Source organism: Podarcis bocagei (assembly GCF_964188305.1).
Source record: "Podarcis bocagei genome assembly, chromosome: 11".
Taxonomy (NCBI): Eukaryota; Metazoa; Chordata; class Lepidosauria; order Squamata; family Lacertidae; genus Podarcis; species Podarcis bocagei.
In genome coordinates this window covers 57218076-57235620 of record NC_138136.1, presented here as the reverse complement: position 1 = coordinate 57235620, position 17545 = coordinate 57218076, and the positions used below count along the sequence as shown (strand labels likewise).

The window sequence follows — 17545 nt, the reverse complement described above, 5'->3', positions numbered from 1 at the left end:
GAGTCTTGGCTACGGAGTTTATTTGTGCAGGGTGGTGGTGTGATTGTGCATGTAAGTAGCGGTTGGTGTGTGTTTTTTTCCGGTAGATAGTGTGTCCTAGGGAGCCATCAGGTTTTTTGTAGATTAGGACGTCAAGGAAGGGAAGTTGGTTGTTGGCTTCTATTTCCATAGTGAATTGTATTTTGGGGTGTAGGCTGTTGAGATGTGTGAGGAAGCTATCTAGTTTTTTCTTCCCGTGTGGCCAAATTACAAAGGTGTCGTCAACATACCTGAGCCAAAGTTTGGGTTTGTGTTCTGACTTGTCTAAAGCATTGGTTTCAAAGTGTTCCATGTACAGATTTGCGATGACCGGTGAGAGGGGTGATCCCATAGGTGCTCCTTCTATCTGTTTGTATCTTTGTCCATTGTGGATGAAGTACGTGTTGGTTAGGCAGTGGTTGGTCAGGTCCAGGATGTATTCGGGGGGATTGTATTTGTTTTGAATGGCTGTCAAGGCTTCATTAATGGGCACTTGTGTGAAGAGAGATACAACATCGAAGCTCACAAGTAGGTCGTCGGGATGTAGGTTTTGCTTCTTTATTGTTTCTATGAACTGGAAGGAGTTTGTAACGTGTGAAGCGATAGATTCTGCATAGGGCTGAAGTTGCTTAGCGAGAAATTTAGCGAGATTTTGTAGAGGTGAGCCTATGGAGCTGACTATTGGTCTGAGTGGTGTTCCTTCTTTGTGTATCTTGGGGAGACCGTAGAGTTTGGGGCATCTGGATGATTTTTCTCTGGGGATGATTCTTAGCTGGATTTCTTCACTGATAGGAGAGGCTTTTATTTTGGATTTGGTGGTTTTTTCCAGATAGGTGGTGGGATCTGTTTTTATAGGTTGGTAGGTAGGGTCTTGGAGTAGATTTGATAGTTTTGCTTGGTAGTCCGATGTGTTCATCACAACAGTGGCATTACCTTTGTCTGCTGGGAGAATGATTATGTTGTTGTCTTTCCTCAGGTTGGTGAGTGCTTTCTGTTCTTCTTTGTGTAAATTGCTTCTGGGTGGTTTGCTGGAGCAGAGGATGTTGGTGACTTCAAGTCTGATTTTATTGGCTTCATCTGGGTTGATTTTGGTTAGGCTAGCTTCGACTCCGCATATGATGTTTTCCGTGGGGATGCGTCTCGGGGCGACTGCAAAGTTGAAACCTTTGGAGAGTACTTTGGTTTCAGTTGAGGTGAGGATCCTGTCTGATATGTTATGTACTGTTTGTTTCATGGGTTGTTGTGGAGGGTGGCTGGGCTTCTGGCGTGCCCATTAATGAAGCCTTGACAGCCATTCAAAACAAATACAATCCCCCCGAATACATCCTGGACCTGACCAACCACTGCCTAACCAACACGTACTTCATCCACAATGGACAAAGATACAAACAGATAGAAGGAGCACCTATGGGATCACCCCTCTCACCGGTCATCGCAAATCTGTACATGGAACACTTTGAAACCAATGCTTTAGACAAGTCAGAACACAAACCCAAACTTTGGCTCAGGTATGTTGACGACACCTTTGTAATTTGGCCACACGGGAAGAAAAAACTAGATAGCTTCCTCACACATCTCAACAGCCTACACCCCAAAATACAATTCACTATGGAAATAGAAGCCAACAACCAACTTCCCTTCCTTGACGTCCTAATCTACAAAAAACCTGATGGCTCCCTAGGACACACTATCTACCGGAAAAAAACACACACCAACCGCTACTTACATGCACAATCACACCACCACCCTGCACAAATAAACTCCGTAGCCAAGACTCTCATCTCCAGAACCAAACGCCTGGCTGACAAAGACCACTTGACAACTGAGTTACAGAATCTTTCAAATGTGTTAATCGCCAACGGATACCAGCAAAACAGGGTTACGAAGCTAATCCAAAAAGAAACACCCCCCAAAAACCAAGACACAGAAGAAAACAATGGCATGGCCCTCCTTCCTTATATCAAGGGCACTACAGATAAAATTAGCAAAATCCTCCATAAACACAATATCAAAACAGCCTTTTGCACCAACCAAAAAATAGCCAATATCCTCAGAAACCCCAAAGATAAAATCCAGTTAGAAAACCAAGGGGTCTATGAAATACCCTGCAAAGTCTGCCCAGCCACGTACATTGGACAAACAAACAGACGAATAAATGCACGTATCGCAGAACACAAGAATGCCGTCAAAAAAGAAGAAAAAACTTCCTCTCTTTACCAACACATGAAAGAAACAGGACACGAAATTAATTTTTCAGATTCCAAATTGCTCTTTAACATGGAACACCACCACAAGAGAATAATCATGGAAGCCATCGAGATAGAGAAACACCCTCACAACATGAACAAGCGTGACGATACGTCCCGCCTGCCAGACATCTGGAAAATAGCCCTCCCCACAAAAACCGACACCAGAACCAGAGGCACACAGAACGCCATCTCCAATCAACCACACCAGACCCAAACCCAGACCCTCTCCACAGATAAATTACAGACACCATCCAGTAGCCAAACCATAGTGGCACCTCCGGATGCTGCACCCCCCTGCAATCCCTACACAGATCTGGCTGGCACAGGGCACAAAACCACAGCTCGCCCCTATACACGAAGCCAAGCCAGAGCACAACTAAGTGCAGTACAGCCATCCTCTCAGAAAAAACTTTTCACAAGCTCAAGAGGTCAAGACACGAAAGCTTTAGCAACTAATCCACACCTAATGACCCTCCTAAGTGGTACTCAGAATATCACTCAAGAAATCACTCAAGATATCCCTCAAGTAATCAATGAACAAAAGAAGAAAAGACACACTAACCTGGGAACTTCCTCTCTGCCCAGAACGTTGGAGGCTATACACCACACCCCCTCAACAGTATTTATAGGAACTCAAACACTGAGATCCTGCTCTGTTCCAGTAACAAGAAGCCGAAAGCACCAGCCTGAAGATGACGAGTGAGACCTCGTCGAAACGTCGCCTAGACACCCCAACTCTTACACGGGAAGATACCCGAAGACACCAAAACCTACATATACATACATACACACACACACACACACACATATATACAAACACACATATACATACATATATACACACACATATATGTATACACACACACATATATAGAAACACACATATACATATATATATATATATATATATATATATATATATATATATATATATATATATACACACACACACACACACAAAAAAAAAACACCATACACACACACACATATATATACGTAGGTATAGGTACATGGATTTTATTTTTTTTCATTTGCGGAACCTTGTGATTAATGTTCGGTGTGCTTTTGTAACGTTTGACGTGCGTTATCTCATTTCATTTCATTTGTGTTGCGATTAGCAATGAACCTTTCCGCTCCTGTCAGCGGCCGTTGGGAGAAGCGCGCCAATTTCGCCCTCCCTGAGGGAAACTCGTTGGAGGCGCGCGAGGGGCTCCGCTTTCCCGCCCAATGCGCACGCGCGCGCGCGCTCTCCCGGGAGCCGCTAGGCGGCGCTGCCGCGGCGCGCGCGCCCTTGCGTCAGCCGCTCTTCCCCGCCGCCTCCCTCTTCGCCTTTCCCCCTCCGTCGACGAAGCCGCCGCCGCCGGAAGTGACGCCGAAGGGAGCCGGAGCCGAAGCGAGCCCAGCGGCCTCTCTCCTTCCCTCCCTGCGGTGACATTTCCGCTCCCTCCCCGCTGGGCCGAGGAGGAGGAGGAGGAGGAGGAGGAGAGGGCGAGGGCGAGCCGGTGGTGACGGAGGGAGGACACCCGGCCCCTCATGCTCGAGCTGCTCCCTTCCGCGGGGCCTGAGGCCGGGAGGAGCCTCGGCGGCGGCGGCGGCCCTAGTGGTGAGTGACCCCCTTTCCCAAGCGGCCCTCCTTGAGAATCCAGGCCCCACAGTCGGGGGGGGGGAACCCCGCTAGCCGCCCCCTCGACCCATCGGAAGGCTTGGGGGGTTGGATTCGAGAGCGCGCACGGCGGCAAGTTTTGAGGCTCTCGACCTTGGTCGGCCTCCGTTTTCGCCTTGTCGCCTGGCAACGCTTCATCCGACCCCCCCCCCGCCTCAAATCTTGAGGTTTAAAGAGAGGGGGCAGGTGGAGTGGAGGGCTGCTCTCTTTCAAACCCTCCCCCCCCCCCGATTCGTTCCTTGGTGGTCCCTTTGCCCCCCCACCACCACCTCAAAAGAAACCAGGACTTCTCCCCGGCGTGTAGCTGTTCATTTGGGGGGGGGGTGCATGCGGGCCAAGGGGGTCAGGAGGCAGAGACCCACCCCTTAAGGAAACCTGCCCTGTCAGGTTTCCTTAAGAGGAGCTGGTTGGCATGGCCCTGTAATTCTTCACAGGGTTGAGAAATGAGGGGGTGGGGAATGTTCGGGCCAGGGGTTTTTATTTTTGAGGGGGGAGGACTGCACCAGATGTAGAATTAACTAGCCATGACTCTGCTGCTTCTCATCTGCTCCATGCCTAACCTTGAAATAGTGAAATGTGGAGGAAATAGTCCCATCTCCCCTCTTTTGTGTTTTCGTGGAAACTTAAGAAAGAAGGGGATGAGCGGCTTTTCCTTGAGTCAGTGCTGCTTTGGGGGTGATGGTTTTCTCACCTGTAGCACATCACACCCACCCGCTCTTTTTTGCTTCCCACCATGGACACACTGGCTGCCTCTCTCTGCCTCCCCAACTTAAGTCTGTGCCTAAGGGACATCATCTCAGAAGTTTATTCCTTTGGTTCCAATGGGATCTGTTAGTATATGTGTTTAACGTGTATGATAAAGAAGTTCTTCTTGGTGGAAAGAGAGGGCCTAATAGAATAGCTGTGAGAGATCAGAGGGGTGAAGTATAGATGGGGAACCTGGGCCTCTGAATGTTGTGACTTCAACTCCCATCACTTCCAGTTAGTATGGCCAGTGGTCAAGGGTGATAAGAGCTGTAGTTGAACAATACCACAGAACCCTCACTCCTGTGGTAAATGAAAACCATGAGCCTCCTTCTATGTGGGTAACTTTGTAATCTTTCTTTCATTTTGGAAAGAAGCAGGGATGCCTCCTTTTCTATTCACTAATGGAGCTTAATGTACTAGAGTGCACTTTCCCCCAGAAACAAGATTGCCGTGATATGTGTATGTAGTGGCAAGGGTGGTAGAGTTTGCTTAGAAACTTTCTATGGATCTCCCTTGGGGCAAGTTCAAATGTAGATATATTGGCCAGGTTTGTACGACACTGTAAACCATAGTTTAATTTATACTGTGAATAAGCTGAATGGCCAACCTTCTGGTGTTTGCTGTTGAAATTACAGGCACTTTGTGCCTCCCCAATCCTGCCTGTCCAGAGACAGCTTGGCTTCATGGTACAAGTTTTCCAGTCAAACAATGAGTGGCAAGGCAAACAAACGGTGGTTGGTTTGGAGAAAGCAAATTATGAGTATGGGCTCGCACATGATGTGAAGCCTGCTTCTGCTTTGCTTCCTCCCTGGTGCACTGAAGGAAAGAGCTGGGGAGCAGTCAAGTGTGATCTTCGGAGCAGCAGGCATTAGCTTGCTGCTTGTTCATCGTAAACCGTAGTATATTTTAAACTCTGGTTTTAAGTGACATGCAATCCAGGACATTCTTGTTAATCCATCCTAATCCACCTTTTTCAATTGAAAATTATTCCAGATTGGTTGTTAGTTATTATTTCCTTTGCGGCATGGTGATCTGATCTGTACTGACCTCCTATCCCTCTATAAGGCTGCAAAGATATTAGGTGTTAAACCTTTTCCCCTTGCCCTCTTCTCTCCCTCCCTCTCCCCATTCCTTTGAATATTTTATCTGCCACTGTTAGCAAAGGTGGAAACAAGCCAGAGGTGTAACTGAAATACAACTGTCTGGCTTCAAGTAAAGAATTCTTTTCAGCTGGGTTAATGACAGTAAATGATAAATATAGCTGCTTTGAATTTCTGTGACCTGACACATTGCTCTAGTGAAGTTTAATTTGTAGATTTAGCAACTATTTTTACAAGCCCTGTGGGCTGTTGAGTAATAATAGTGACTGCTGTAGGTCACTTAATCAGAAGAACTTATAATGTTGGAGGACATCATTTTTTATTCTTAGAGCAAAATGTATGATGTTATTGATGAGCCCATAATTCAGCATCAACAAATCATTCAAAGCAAATGTTCTTCCCGCAATAGCCAGAGGACCACTATATGCTTCTGTTTGTAGAATGTACACAAATTCAAAGGAGAGTTTACTATTTTGCAAGTGACAACAAGCCAGATGTCCATGGACATGATGGGTTTTTTAACATTGGTGAGAGCTTTGATGTAACAGGACAGCAGGAATAGAGTGTGGACGGGCTTTTCTTGCAATAATTGTGGAAACCCAAATGTTACCTTCGTTTGATTATTATTTCTATATACTTAGCTCATTTTAAATTAGTTCAGAATTTAGATAGCATTCTAACATTTGTTGCTTTTCATTCGCAAAGTGTAACATTCCAGATTAAAGGGGCAAAATGTGCATACTTCAACAATGCCATTTTTTGCATCAAGTGTTGTCTAGAGTAGGGCGGTCCAGCTTTTCATACCAAGTGGACCTACAGGACTTGCGGGCCACACACTGGCCTGTTGTGGGGGTGGGGGTGGGGAGGCCAAAATTTGATAACCCCACTTGTGCTGCCTTCCAAAAGCTGGCTAATGAGCTGTTGGACTTTGGGAAGGAGGTGTGAGGATTCTGACAGGGTCCTACAGTCCTCCCATCTGCTTCCTAAAGCTGAGAAATTGCTAACCAGGCAGGAGCACTCTAGGACCTTGTTAGAGTCCTCATTCCTTCTTCCCAAAATCAAGAGCCTTGCTTGACTTTCAGGAGCAATTCTTTGGAGAATGTGAGGAGCTGTTGTGGGAAGGAAGCCTGAACTATCTCTTCTGTATGAGTGGGACACCATGTGCAGTGCTTTATATTCTGATCTGTGACTACAGAATGTGGGTTAGAATCCCAAACGCAAATGAAGAGCCTTCATGTTTCATTTATACACATTTTCTCTTTCTGTTGGATTGACAGTCCCTAAGCTGTCACTTTCCCCTATGTGGATAGGACTACAGCAACAGTATGAAATGTTGTCTGATAGTGCTGTTTCTACTATCCCCTAGTGCTTGAATGGTACTGGTTCATTTTCTCAAAAGTATTGCTGTTGCTTTTTAAAAAACACATATGTAGGTATGGATGTTGTTAATTTGCAAATGCTGTAGAGAAGGGGTAGTAGTAATCTGCTGCCCTCCAGATGTTGCTGAACTACAACTCATCATCAATATCATCTCTTTATTTGCAGCCATCTGACCATTTAAATGTTTTATAACAACTAACAATTGACAATAACATTAACAAAGATGCACATGAATGCAACTAAAAACACAGAATTATAATGCTAGCAGTTTGTGTGTGTATATATAGCCATCATAAGTGGTCTAATATGGATGGCCACATTCAAAAACTTTGCCGCTTGCCCTATGACTGACTTATTGGAGCCCTCAAGCAGACTGTAGATCAGGCACCCCCAAACTCTGCCCTCCAGATGTTTTGGGACTACAATTCCCATCATCCCTGACCACTGGTCCTGTTAACTAGGGATAATGGGCGTTGTAGTCCAAAAACAGCTGGAACCCCAAGTTTGGGGATGCCTGCTGTAGATCCTTCCTAGCTTCTTGTTACAAGGGCAGCATTTATTGTTCATTCGTGGTTTTATTGTTTCTGCCTTCTAAAAAATTGAAAGGAATAGCATGAAACCTTTCTGAAGTATTGCGACTCTGGGGGATCTAGCTTGTGAGGACATTTTGAGTTCATTTGCTGTTGATAACAGGCTCTGAATAAAATAAGCTGCATAAAGGACATATATATCTTGTTCTAATTGTGGGGTTCTTTCCTTTGTACTTTAGTCTTCCCTAAAAGCAGCAGAAATATTTTTCTGTCTCAAGAGGGGAGTTCTCAACTGATATACTGAGAATGACTGAGCAATAAACTTGAGGAATACTCTCATGGTTCTTCCATAGCTGGAGGAGTTAATTAGTGTCTGTGTTTGGCTAGGTATAAGGATCAAAGAATTAACACTGAAATATAGAAGGCTGCTCAAATGTGTTAAACATAGCTGCAAAATTAGATCTGTATCATTGATTATGATAATAACTATGTTTTAATATTTTACCAAGATCGGTGGTGATGGATGTTGGATAACATGATCTGCAAAGCGCCTATACTGTGTTGGAAGCACTTACGGAAATGTTTCAAAGTACATGTTTACTCTAGCCAATAAAATTGAAAAATATATTAAAGGTAAAGAGAAGATCAAGCTTTTTGGTGTCTTGGAGAATGTAAGCATTGCAAATAATGCTTCTTAAATGGTTTTGAAACCTGACAATTTTCGTCTTTGAATTATTTAAACCTCTGTCTCTTCAGGTTCTAATTATGGGATGCCTCATCCCACGCTGGCTAGTGAAATAAAAGAGAGAGGAACAGAATAGGTGTACCTTTAACCATCACTGCGAAAGTAGTTAACTGAAATGCTAAAAGTGGCATCTGAGGAAATGCAATTACACCTCAGTCCCTTCCTCCTTTTGTAGTGTTTCATTTTGCTTTTTTTTAAAAGAGAATAAACATGTAAAGGCAATTTCCTTCCAAATGCCCATTTTTCTTTGCAAATATATGCCTTAGTTGCTATTTCTCAGAGCTGCTTGTAGAATGTGAACTTTTGAAGCAGAGAGACCAAGTATATGGTAAAAGGTCTTAGCTATTCTGAGCAATATAACTGACGTGCTTGCGATATGTTGTTTATCTGTGGTCAATGATATGAGGAAGTTGTGTACCGAAAAGAGAAACTGATCCAGAGTGGATTTTTATTACTTGGTGACTTCAAGTGTAATTTTATCAGCTCTTGTTAATGGTGCTAATTTCCTAGTAGTGTGTGTGCATGTGCTTTTTGGAGGATGGGATGAAGTGTGAAAAAGACATAGAGGAGAAGAAAAAGTGGGATACAGTGGTGCCCCGCAAGATGAATGCCTCGCAAAACGGAAAACTCGCTAGACGAAAGAGTTTTCCGTTTTGGAGGTGCTTCGCAAAACGAATCTCCTATGGGCTTGCTTCGCAAGACGAAAATGCCTTGCGAGTTCCTGCGGGTTTTTTTTCCTTTCCCCCGCTTTTTCTAAGCCGCTAAGCCGCTTATCAGCTGATCTGATAAGCCGCTAATAGCGCTAATCCGCTAATCCGTCAATGGGCTTGCTTCGCAAGACGAAAAAACCGCTAGACGAAGAGAATCACAGAACGGATTCTTTTTGTTTTGCGAGGCACCACTGTAATTGGCTATACTTATCTATTCACCTAGTTACACTATTCAGAAGTCCCCAATTGCCCTTGTAATGTAGTTTTTATAACTTTAGATCAGAGGATTTCAATTTTTATGGGTCCACGGCTCCCTTGACCAACTACATTCTTTTTGCAGCACCCCTGTGGGGCTCAGGAGCCCAGTTATGTCACCCTTTGCCTGCAGAGCTGGTAGCCCCTCACCTTTTTCGAACGCCCTCCCTTGTGGAGTGTGCCTTCACCCTCCTCTCCTGTCCTTGGGAGTGCTTTGGGCAGCTACTGCCGCTGTCCCTGGTCTCTGAGCTGCCTCCCCTGCCCCAAAGAGAGGTGCCTCCCACTGCCCCCACAGGGGCCTGGGAAGCACCCCCTGGCTAGCCCCAGAGCCACCATTTTTCTGGAGAGCCAGGGATGCTGGAACAAACAGCTGTGCAAGCCTTTTGGAGGCAGAGACATGAGAGGGCATCAGAGGAGGGAAGGAAAGAGGGACAGAGGCCAGTGTTGCCCACAGCACCCCTGACCATCATTCAAGGCACCCCAGGGTGCCACGGCACACTGGTTGGAAACCACTTTTTTTTATTTAGAAACATCCCTGTATTTTATAGACTGGTATATAGCACTCAGTTTTCTGTTTAAAGGGTCCACATTTAGGAAGGTATTCAACTAAGCTTTACTCAGAACAGACCTGTTGAATTTCATGGCACTAGTTTAATCATGGGCTACTTTGAGTAAAACTTAGCTGACTGCCACCCCTAATTATTTAAGTGTAATTGCAAAAATAAATGACAGCGTTTAGGATTTCTTCCCTTCTTATCTTTGGATAGTGTTCAGTGTAGGGGAATAGGCAAAGTGGTTGATTTGGATATACCAGACCCAATTTCAGTTGTTTGCTATGTCATTAATTTCACTGGCGCCATTAGCTACCTCATAGCCAAGCATACCTCAAGTGGTCGTGAAGATAATGAAAATTCTAGCTGTGCCACCTTGAGCTGAAAGAAAAGTGCGATAGATTTGTAACAAATTTGGGTGTAGGAAGAGTTAATGAACTTTCAGTTTTGGGTCCCCCCCCCATATAGCTAACAGTAAAAAACAACAACAACCACAAAGCAAGTGTGACAAGTCTTTGTGCAAAACTATAAAGTTGAAGGAATTAATGGAAACCTGCATTAAATGAATGGGTAAAAAATGGGGGAGGGGGGAATTGACAAATTTGCAGTACAGCGGCATTTATGAATTGGCAGCTTTCACTCTTACCGGTGCTGATTCCTGTGCTTTCCTGAAATGTCTAAATCAAGGGTGGTAACTGGGGTAACAGCTGGCAGAGGAACAGTTAAGCAACCCCCTCCCTTTCCCCCCAAGTCGGCTCCCCTGTGGATGCCTTCCTCCACTTTGCACATCAGCAGCAAACACAGGATTGGGAATCCTGCAGTTACCACCAAACCTCTAGTTTAACAGAGCTTAATCAATAATATGCTTTTTCACCCATGCAACCCAACCCTGTGCATGCTTATGCAAGAGTAAGTCACAGAGTTCAGTGGGACTTTCCCTTTGAATAACTGTATTTGGCTTAAGAGTTCAGCCCTAGAAAGGAAAGATAGTTGAAGTTGGGGTTGTTGTTTTTTTAAAAAAAGGTTCATCTCCATTTCAGCAACCCCTCTGCCCACTTCAGTTTAAGATAGAGCTTTAGTATTGCTCTTTAGGGCTTAGATAAAACTAAGAATTAGAGTTTCTTGACTCCGGGGTATCACTGCTATGAAATATCATCCCCAAGTATATTTATAGTGTGCTTTCAAAAGTGAACTAACGAAACCAGGTGATAAAAAAGCGTGCTAATGTCACTGCTTATCTATATTATTTATATTAGTATGGCTTTTTTAAAAGAGTTCCACTACAGAAGCGCTATTTTTAATAGAACTATTCTCCGTGGTGACGATGAGCTTCTGCTACATATGTGATAGCAATAAATACCTAGCACCGTAAACATTGTCTGTCTTAGAAGCAATCCAAGATACAATTTATTTTGGGATTAATAAATAAGATGATGCCTCTCATATCTGTTCCAGCATAAACAGAGTCACTATGCTAGCTTTAAGGTTTAGATTGTGAATTTACAATACACATTTTCCTACGTCAGATACAGACTGCAGCCTACCGTTATAATCAAAAACTTCTAGACAATCTGTTGTATTCAGTAACTTGTTTTCAGGCATGTCTTCTAAAGATTAGTATGGCTTTCCTTTTTGAGAGGAAGTGGTCAAGTACGGTGAATCCCCATGTGTTTCTGTCTATTGTCATTTGCATTTGTTGCTTTGTAGATACTGTGACTTTGGCTCGGTCCAATGTATTGTTTGAAATAGGAAAGATTTTCTTTAAAAAAAATTTTTTTTTACATTGAAAAATGTTGCAGACCGCTTTGTCTTGAAGTCAAGGTTAGCTGCCTTTAAGGTCTGTATAAGAGTTACCGGTATGTGTCAGTGGAAAGCTTGTGTGCTTCTTAATTTGATTGTCTCAGAATAACATGACAAAGACACTCTTATCAATTTTATTATACTAGCTCAGCAACAATAATCAAACTATGATCTCCATAGAAAGGTTGTTTTGTAATATTAAAAAATACATACTGAAATTGTAAGTGGTGCAATTTGGGTATTTCTTTACAAAACATCTAAACTTCAGGGAACCTATTAATTCAAGATGTTACAGCAGGACTCGTTCTTGCACAATTACAGTTGTTGCCCAAAGCATACAGAAATGAAGTAATATGTGTGAATTTATTTTATAGCATTTGTGTTTCACCTTTCCTCCAAGGAGCTCAGGGCAACATGCATAGGGTAATCTCGTATCACAGCATCTCAGTCCATATTGGTAATCTTTGTCATTTCAGCCTGTAGCAGTAAATTAGGCTGAAAGCTAGTGTCTTGCCCAGAGTCACCCACTGAACTTCATGGTTGAGTTTGCACATGGACCTTCCTGATCTAACTCCCAGCACACTGGGCCCCATTTAAGTTGCATGTTGAATTAAATGTCTATTTCCAAGGTTATTTGACTTTCCCTTTCTTAAAGGTTCATTGCTAGTTGCCATACACACTCCTAACTCAGGGATTTTTTAGGTGATGTTATCTACAGAGTTCTTTATCCAGGTCTGTGGTTAATTCTAATTTATGTAAAATGCTTGCATAAATCTCACCAGTTTTCAATCCAAATTTTAGTGACCCAAAAGATAGAAAGCTTGTCTTTCCTCAGATGTTAGGGCCCTGAAGGTTTTTTTTATTTTTATTTCCAGAGCAGCATCTTTTAGATTTTAGTTGATTTTCCTTTACTTACTGTGATAAGAAAAATCAAGGCAAGAGCCTCTGAGACATCTGTTTCTAAATGCTTACAAGCTTCTAATATGGAGGCTTACAAAGTAATGAGGGCACCCTTTGCAGAAAATGTATTAGCCCCCTTTGGCATTTTTGTTTGTTTGTTCCAACCAAGCAGTCTGTTCTTACTTGGCTGTGTTTCAAATGTATTCTTCCCAATTTTGTGTGTGTGTGTACTGCTTTGATACTACCCAGTTTGAAATGGCATTGTCTTGGGTGCTAGTGCAGCCGTCCTTCGTTGGAACAAAAAGCGCATATTTCTCTATACTTTACTGATGGGAAGAGATAAGTGTATTTGTTTTGGAAGACTTTCGTCTTGTTTTGTATCTGGGACTTACGTAATGGCTTTACCAGATGACTGACTGTGGGCTTGTAATTGAGTTTCATTTTATTTTATTAATGTTTTGCCAGTCCGGGGGAAAGGGGTGGATGGGCAGTATAGTCTATGTTTTATGGGTGGAGAGACGATCATTGTTGTTACTGAAGGGTTGCTTTATGATACTGTTATTGTTCAAGTTCAAATAGTGAAGGTTAGTGTTATAGGAAGCTCTAAAATAACTCCTGGAGCCTGGTCCTAAGGAGTCCATCTGAGAAAATTACCGTATTTTTCGCTCTATAACACGCACCTGACCATAACACGCACGTAGTTTTTAGAGGAGGAAAACAAGAAAAAAATATTCTAAACAAAACAGTGGATGTATGATTTTTGTGGTTCATGCTGTGGCCACAGACATGTGATCTGACGGTGAGTTTGGGGTAGCCCAATGCAAAAATCCTGAGGATCCATGTGGGTCCATGCTTTGTAACCACGTTTTTGCCCCATTGCGGCCCCATGAAACAGTGGGTGCGTGTGTGTTTTTTGTGCAGGCTGTAGCCATGGACATGCTATGTGATCTGATGGTGAATTTGGGGTGACCCAGTGCAAAAATCCTGAGGATCCATGTGGATCCGTGCTTTGTAACCACGTTTTAAGTGGGGAGGGAAGGAAAAGCACTCAAGGGACAAGGAGCACACGTGGGGGGGGGTGTGGAGAAGGGTGCTGCTAATAATGCAGGAGAGGCTCCTCTCCGGCTTTGCTCCTTTAGAACAAGCAGGCTCTGCGTCTCTCCCTCCTCCCCAGCAAGGAAACCACAATAGTAACCACTCTGAGACAAATCAAGAAAAAGTGCGACCAACACTCTCCCCCAACAAGCACAGTGAGGTCAACACACACACACAGAGAGAGAGAGAGAGAGAGAACTGGCCCTAAAGTTGCAGGGCGCTGGAAGTCGCAGGGGCGCTGGGGGAGTGAATGGGAAGCAAGAGAAGGAGAATGATCCCTCACACACACACAGACACACAGAGTGTCAATTCTAAAGTCGCAGGGGCGCTGGGAGAGTGAAGGGGAAGCAAGAGGAGAAGGAGCCCTCACGCACACACAGACACACAGAGTGTCAATTCTAAAGTCGCAGGGGCGCAGGGAGAGTGAAGGGGAAGCAGGAGGAGGAGAACGATAGCTCAAGCACACACACACACAGCCCCTACAGTGGCTAATCCAAAATCGGACAGCAAAAAACTGCAGGCAGGGACAGAGAGCAGGGGTTGTTTTAAAGCAGCCAACTCCCGCTCTGCTTCTCTCCCTCCTTCCCGGCTCCGCTAGCTGACAGGAGCTGCTTACACCCGCTTTGCTGTTTCAAAGCGAGCCACGGACTGCTCACGACTGCAGCAGATTCCCCCGCCATCTGTAGGCATTCGCTCCATAACACGCACAGACATTTCCCCTTACTTTCTAGGAGGAAAAATCTGCGTGTTATGGAGCGAAATTTACGGTATTTGGTATTTTCTGCCTCCTACTGGTCAGAGGGGAAAAGTACCCAGTATAGTGTGGCACCTGCAGTAATTGCAGGAGGACAACTTTGCAGGTAAGAGCCTAAGTTGACCATTTCCTCAGTGTTCGAAAGTGGTCAGAATTATCCATGTTTTGGATAGTAAGTGGCCTGAAACCTGAACCAAGGAACTTTGGCTGAATCTACTGCAGTCTCTAATTCACAGATGCTACTGTGTTGTCTCAAACAGCTAAGAAATCTGTTCTTGCTTCTACAAACATCTTTTAGTTTTACGAGACTATGGAATTATAGAATGCAGTGGTGATACTTGTTTACATTTAGCAGGACTTCAGCAAAGTCTTGACAGTTCAGTTTCAGTGAGGATTTTAAAATCATCTGCCAGTTTTCAATCCACCCCCTTTATTTGCCAGTTTTGCCTAGCTTTTTCAATAATGTGTTCCCAGGAATAGCAGAGCCTGTGCTATAGGAAGAATTATTAAAGTCTCTGTTTTAATGTAGCCAGTGTGATGAATGGGGAAAGGGTATGGTTTTTCGTGTGTTGTTTGAGAACAGAGTTTAATGCAAGTCAGCTCAATGCAGTCACCTCCATTAACTGCTGAAATTCAAAATGTCAGTTCTTTGAGGCTGTTTAAGGCCATGGGCTTGAACTAGATCTTCTGTTTACATGAAGGACTTCTCTCACTTTTGATGGCAGTTGATGAGTGCTTAATGCTGCGCCATAGAATAAAAGCTGTAACTTTAAAAGTCTCCAATAGAAATTGTAGAAACACCGTGCAGTATGATTAAAGACACCTTTAAAAAAATCTGTAGCCTGAAGAAACATCATGCATCACCTGTTGAATTGCTTATACAATTGTTCTTTGGACAAAATGCACCAACTGGTTTTGATCTTTTAGCACTCTACAAATTAAACTTGATTTAGAATTTTGAATTCAGGGATGTCCAGTTTTGAAAATAAACCTTGACTAGGTACTAGACCACTGTTAGTGAAATTGTTATATCAGCTCAGCGATAAGGGTAAACAGTGCTGAACCCTCTGAACTTTTAAAAATAGACTTCGAAGGTGTAATTTCTACTTCATTCACCTCATTGACTGTAACCCTTACCCTAATGGTGAGCATGCTTGGAATTATGTGACAGATTTTTTTCTTGTATCGTATTATCAAATTTCAGTTTTTTTAAAAAAGGAAAGGATAGATTTTAACAAGATCATGAGAACTGAAGCCAGAAATAAGCCTTCAGAGAGAGCCTGTGGCCCTCTAGGTTTTGCTGGCTTACACTGATAACTCCCAGCATTCCTGATCATTTGCCATGCTATTTCGGACTAATGGGAGTCGTAGTCCAACAACAATGGAGAGCCACAGGTTCTGCATCCATGACATAGGTTATATTTGGCTTGATTCTGTAATCCCATTGCTCTGGGTGGAATTCAACAATGCGCTATGTTGAATGCTCTGTCTGAGCAAGCTTACCAGATGGAGTAATCCCTCTCCATGCACTGTTCCAGGAGGTTTCCAAAGCCAGTTTTGGAGTGGGCATGGGGAGGAAAGGAGGAAAAACCCAATTGCGTAAGTAGAAGCCCTTACACAGGGCTTCTCTCGGGACTGATGAATCCCACCCTCTGTTAGGTTGCTTTCTGTGGTTTGCTGATCCGATGATCCTCCTTTTCTGGCCCATATATCTTCTCCACTGGGGATTTAGAAGCCATCAAGATCATAACTGGAAACCAAAGAGAAATGACAGCTCCTTTATTTTGCTTCAACAAAGGCTCAAAGATTAGAATATAATAAGAATGAGCACATTGATTTACCATTCAGTTATCAGTAGGTGCAGTAATTTTGTAACATGCAATGAAATGCACCAGTTGAATGACTACCAGTTTGACACTTGGTTTACGAAAGCAGTTTATTTTCCTGAATCATCAGGAAAAACTTGTACTATCTTAAAGGATGTATGTGTGAAAAAACTGTGGAGCTGTTTATTCTTAACACACACAAAGGCCCTGAACTGACAGCCTACAACCGCAAGACACATGCAGTTATTTGTAGTATCTTTATACTGACAGGCAAATGTTTACTTATTTTATATTGCATATATTTACGTAAGTGTTTACCTGTCAGTTAGTAGCATTTCAGCTGTCAGAATTTCATGAGAATAATCCAGCACAGAGATACATAATTGCCCAATGCCATTCATTGAGACTTAACAGCATGCAGATAAAATCTTAATAGTTTACAGCAGAAGGATTAGTATCATCAGGTATTGCCCTGAGGTGAAAGCGTATGCCATGCAACCCTGCTGCCACTTCAACTTAACAAGTCAAATACAATATCGGTAGGATATGATATCTACTAGCTGTAACCTTGCAAATGATCTCTCCAAATCTATGAATGCTACTTGTTGGAAATATTGAGCAGAATTCCTAAAATGTTGATTGAGGTATTGATTCCAGAAATGTAGACAGAGATGCTCAAATACCATTTTAGCAATATTTGGTGTCCTTAAAAGAGAACTGTTTCTTACCCCAGAGATCTTAATAGTTTAATTGTCTAGACACTGAAGTTGGGAGGGAGATGTCTTATGTTGCAATGTTAATATTTCAGAATTGTTCACGAGTTGGTTATTTGTAATACAGGAAATGCTTCATTTCATAGCTTCTGTAACAAAGGGCAAATAAATGCGCCTCCCTATCACTGCATTTTTCCTCTTGAAGCTGCACTGCTTTTCCAGCCACAAAGTGGAATGTCTCCGTTGCATTGGTGTGATGTACTACATAGAATGCTTAACTTGGGCCAGGGAGATATGATTGATTGATTTTGATATGTTTGTGTGGCACAGAACACCCCAAGTTGACACAGAAAAAATAAGGAGTTATCAATGGCCACTTGTGTTCTATGTGGTGATTCAAGGCTTAAATTCCACCCTAAATGACATTTATCAAACACAGATGTGTCAGCAGTTCCAAGAATAGGATTCCTTTCTTGCTTACCTTCATCCTTATTTGTGTACATCCTAAG

At 43.2% G+C, this 17545-nt stretch overlaps 1 protein-coding gene across 6 annotated transcripts in view; it reads left to right on the top strand.

Moving 5' to 3' along the window:
• Positions 1 to 3609: 3609 nt before the first annotated feature.
• The window catches only part of ARK2N (arkadia (RNF111) N-terminal like PKA signaling regulator 2N), a 53674-nt gene continuing 39738 nt past the window's right edge, over positions 3610 to 17545 (top strand). For 2 of the 6 annotated variants that reach the window (XM_081213013.1, XM_081213012.1), the window contains exon 1: positions 3616 to 3867. The gene's annotated coding sequence lies outside the window, so the exon portion shown is untranslated. Of the gene's footprint in view, positions 3868 to 8467; positions 8535 to 17545 lie in introns of those variants that run through there. The other 4 variants (XM_081213015.1, XM_081213009.1, XM_081213014.1 and 1 more) reach the window with 4 other exon arrangements.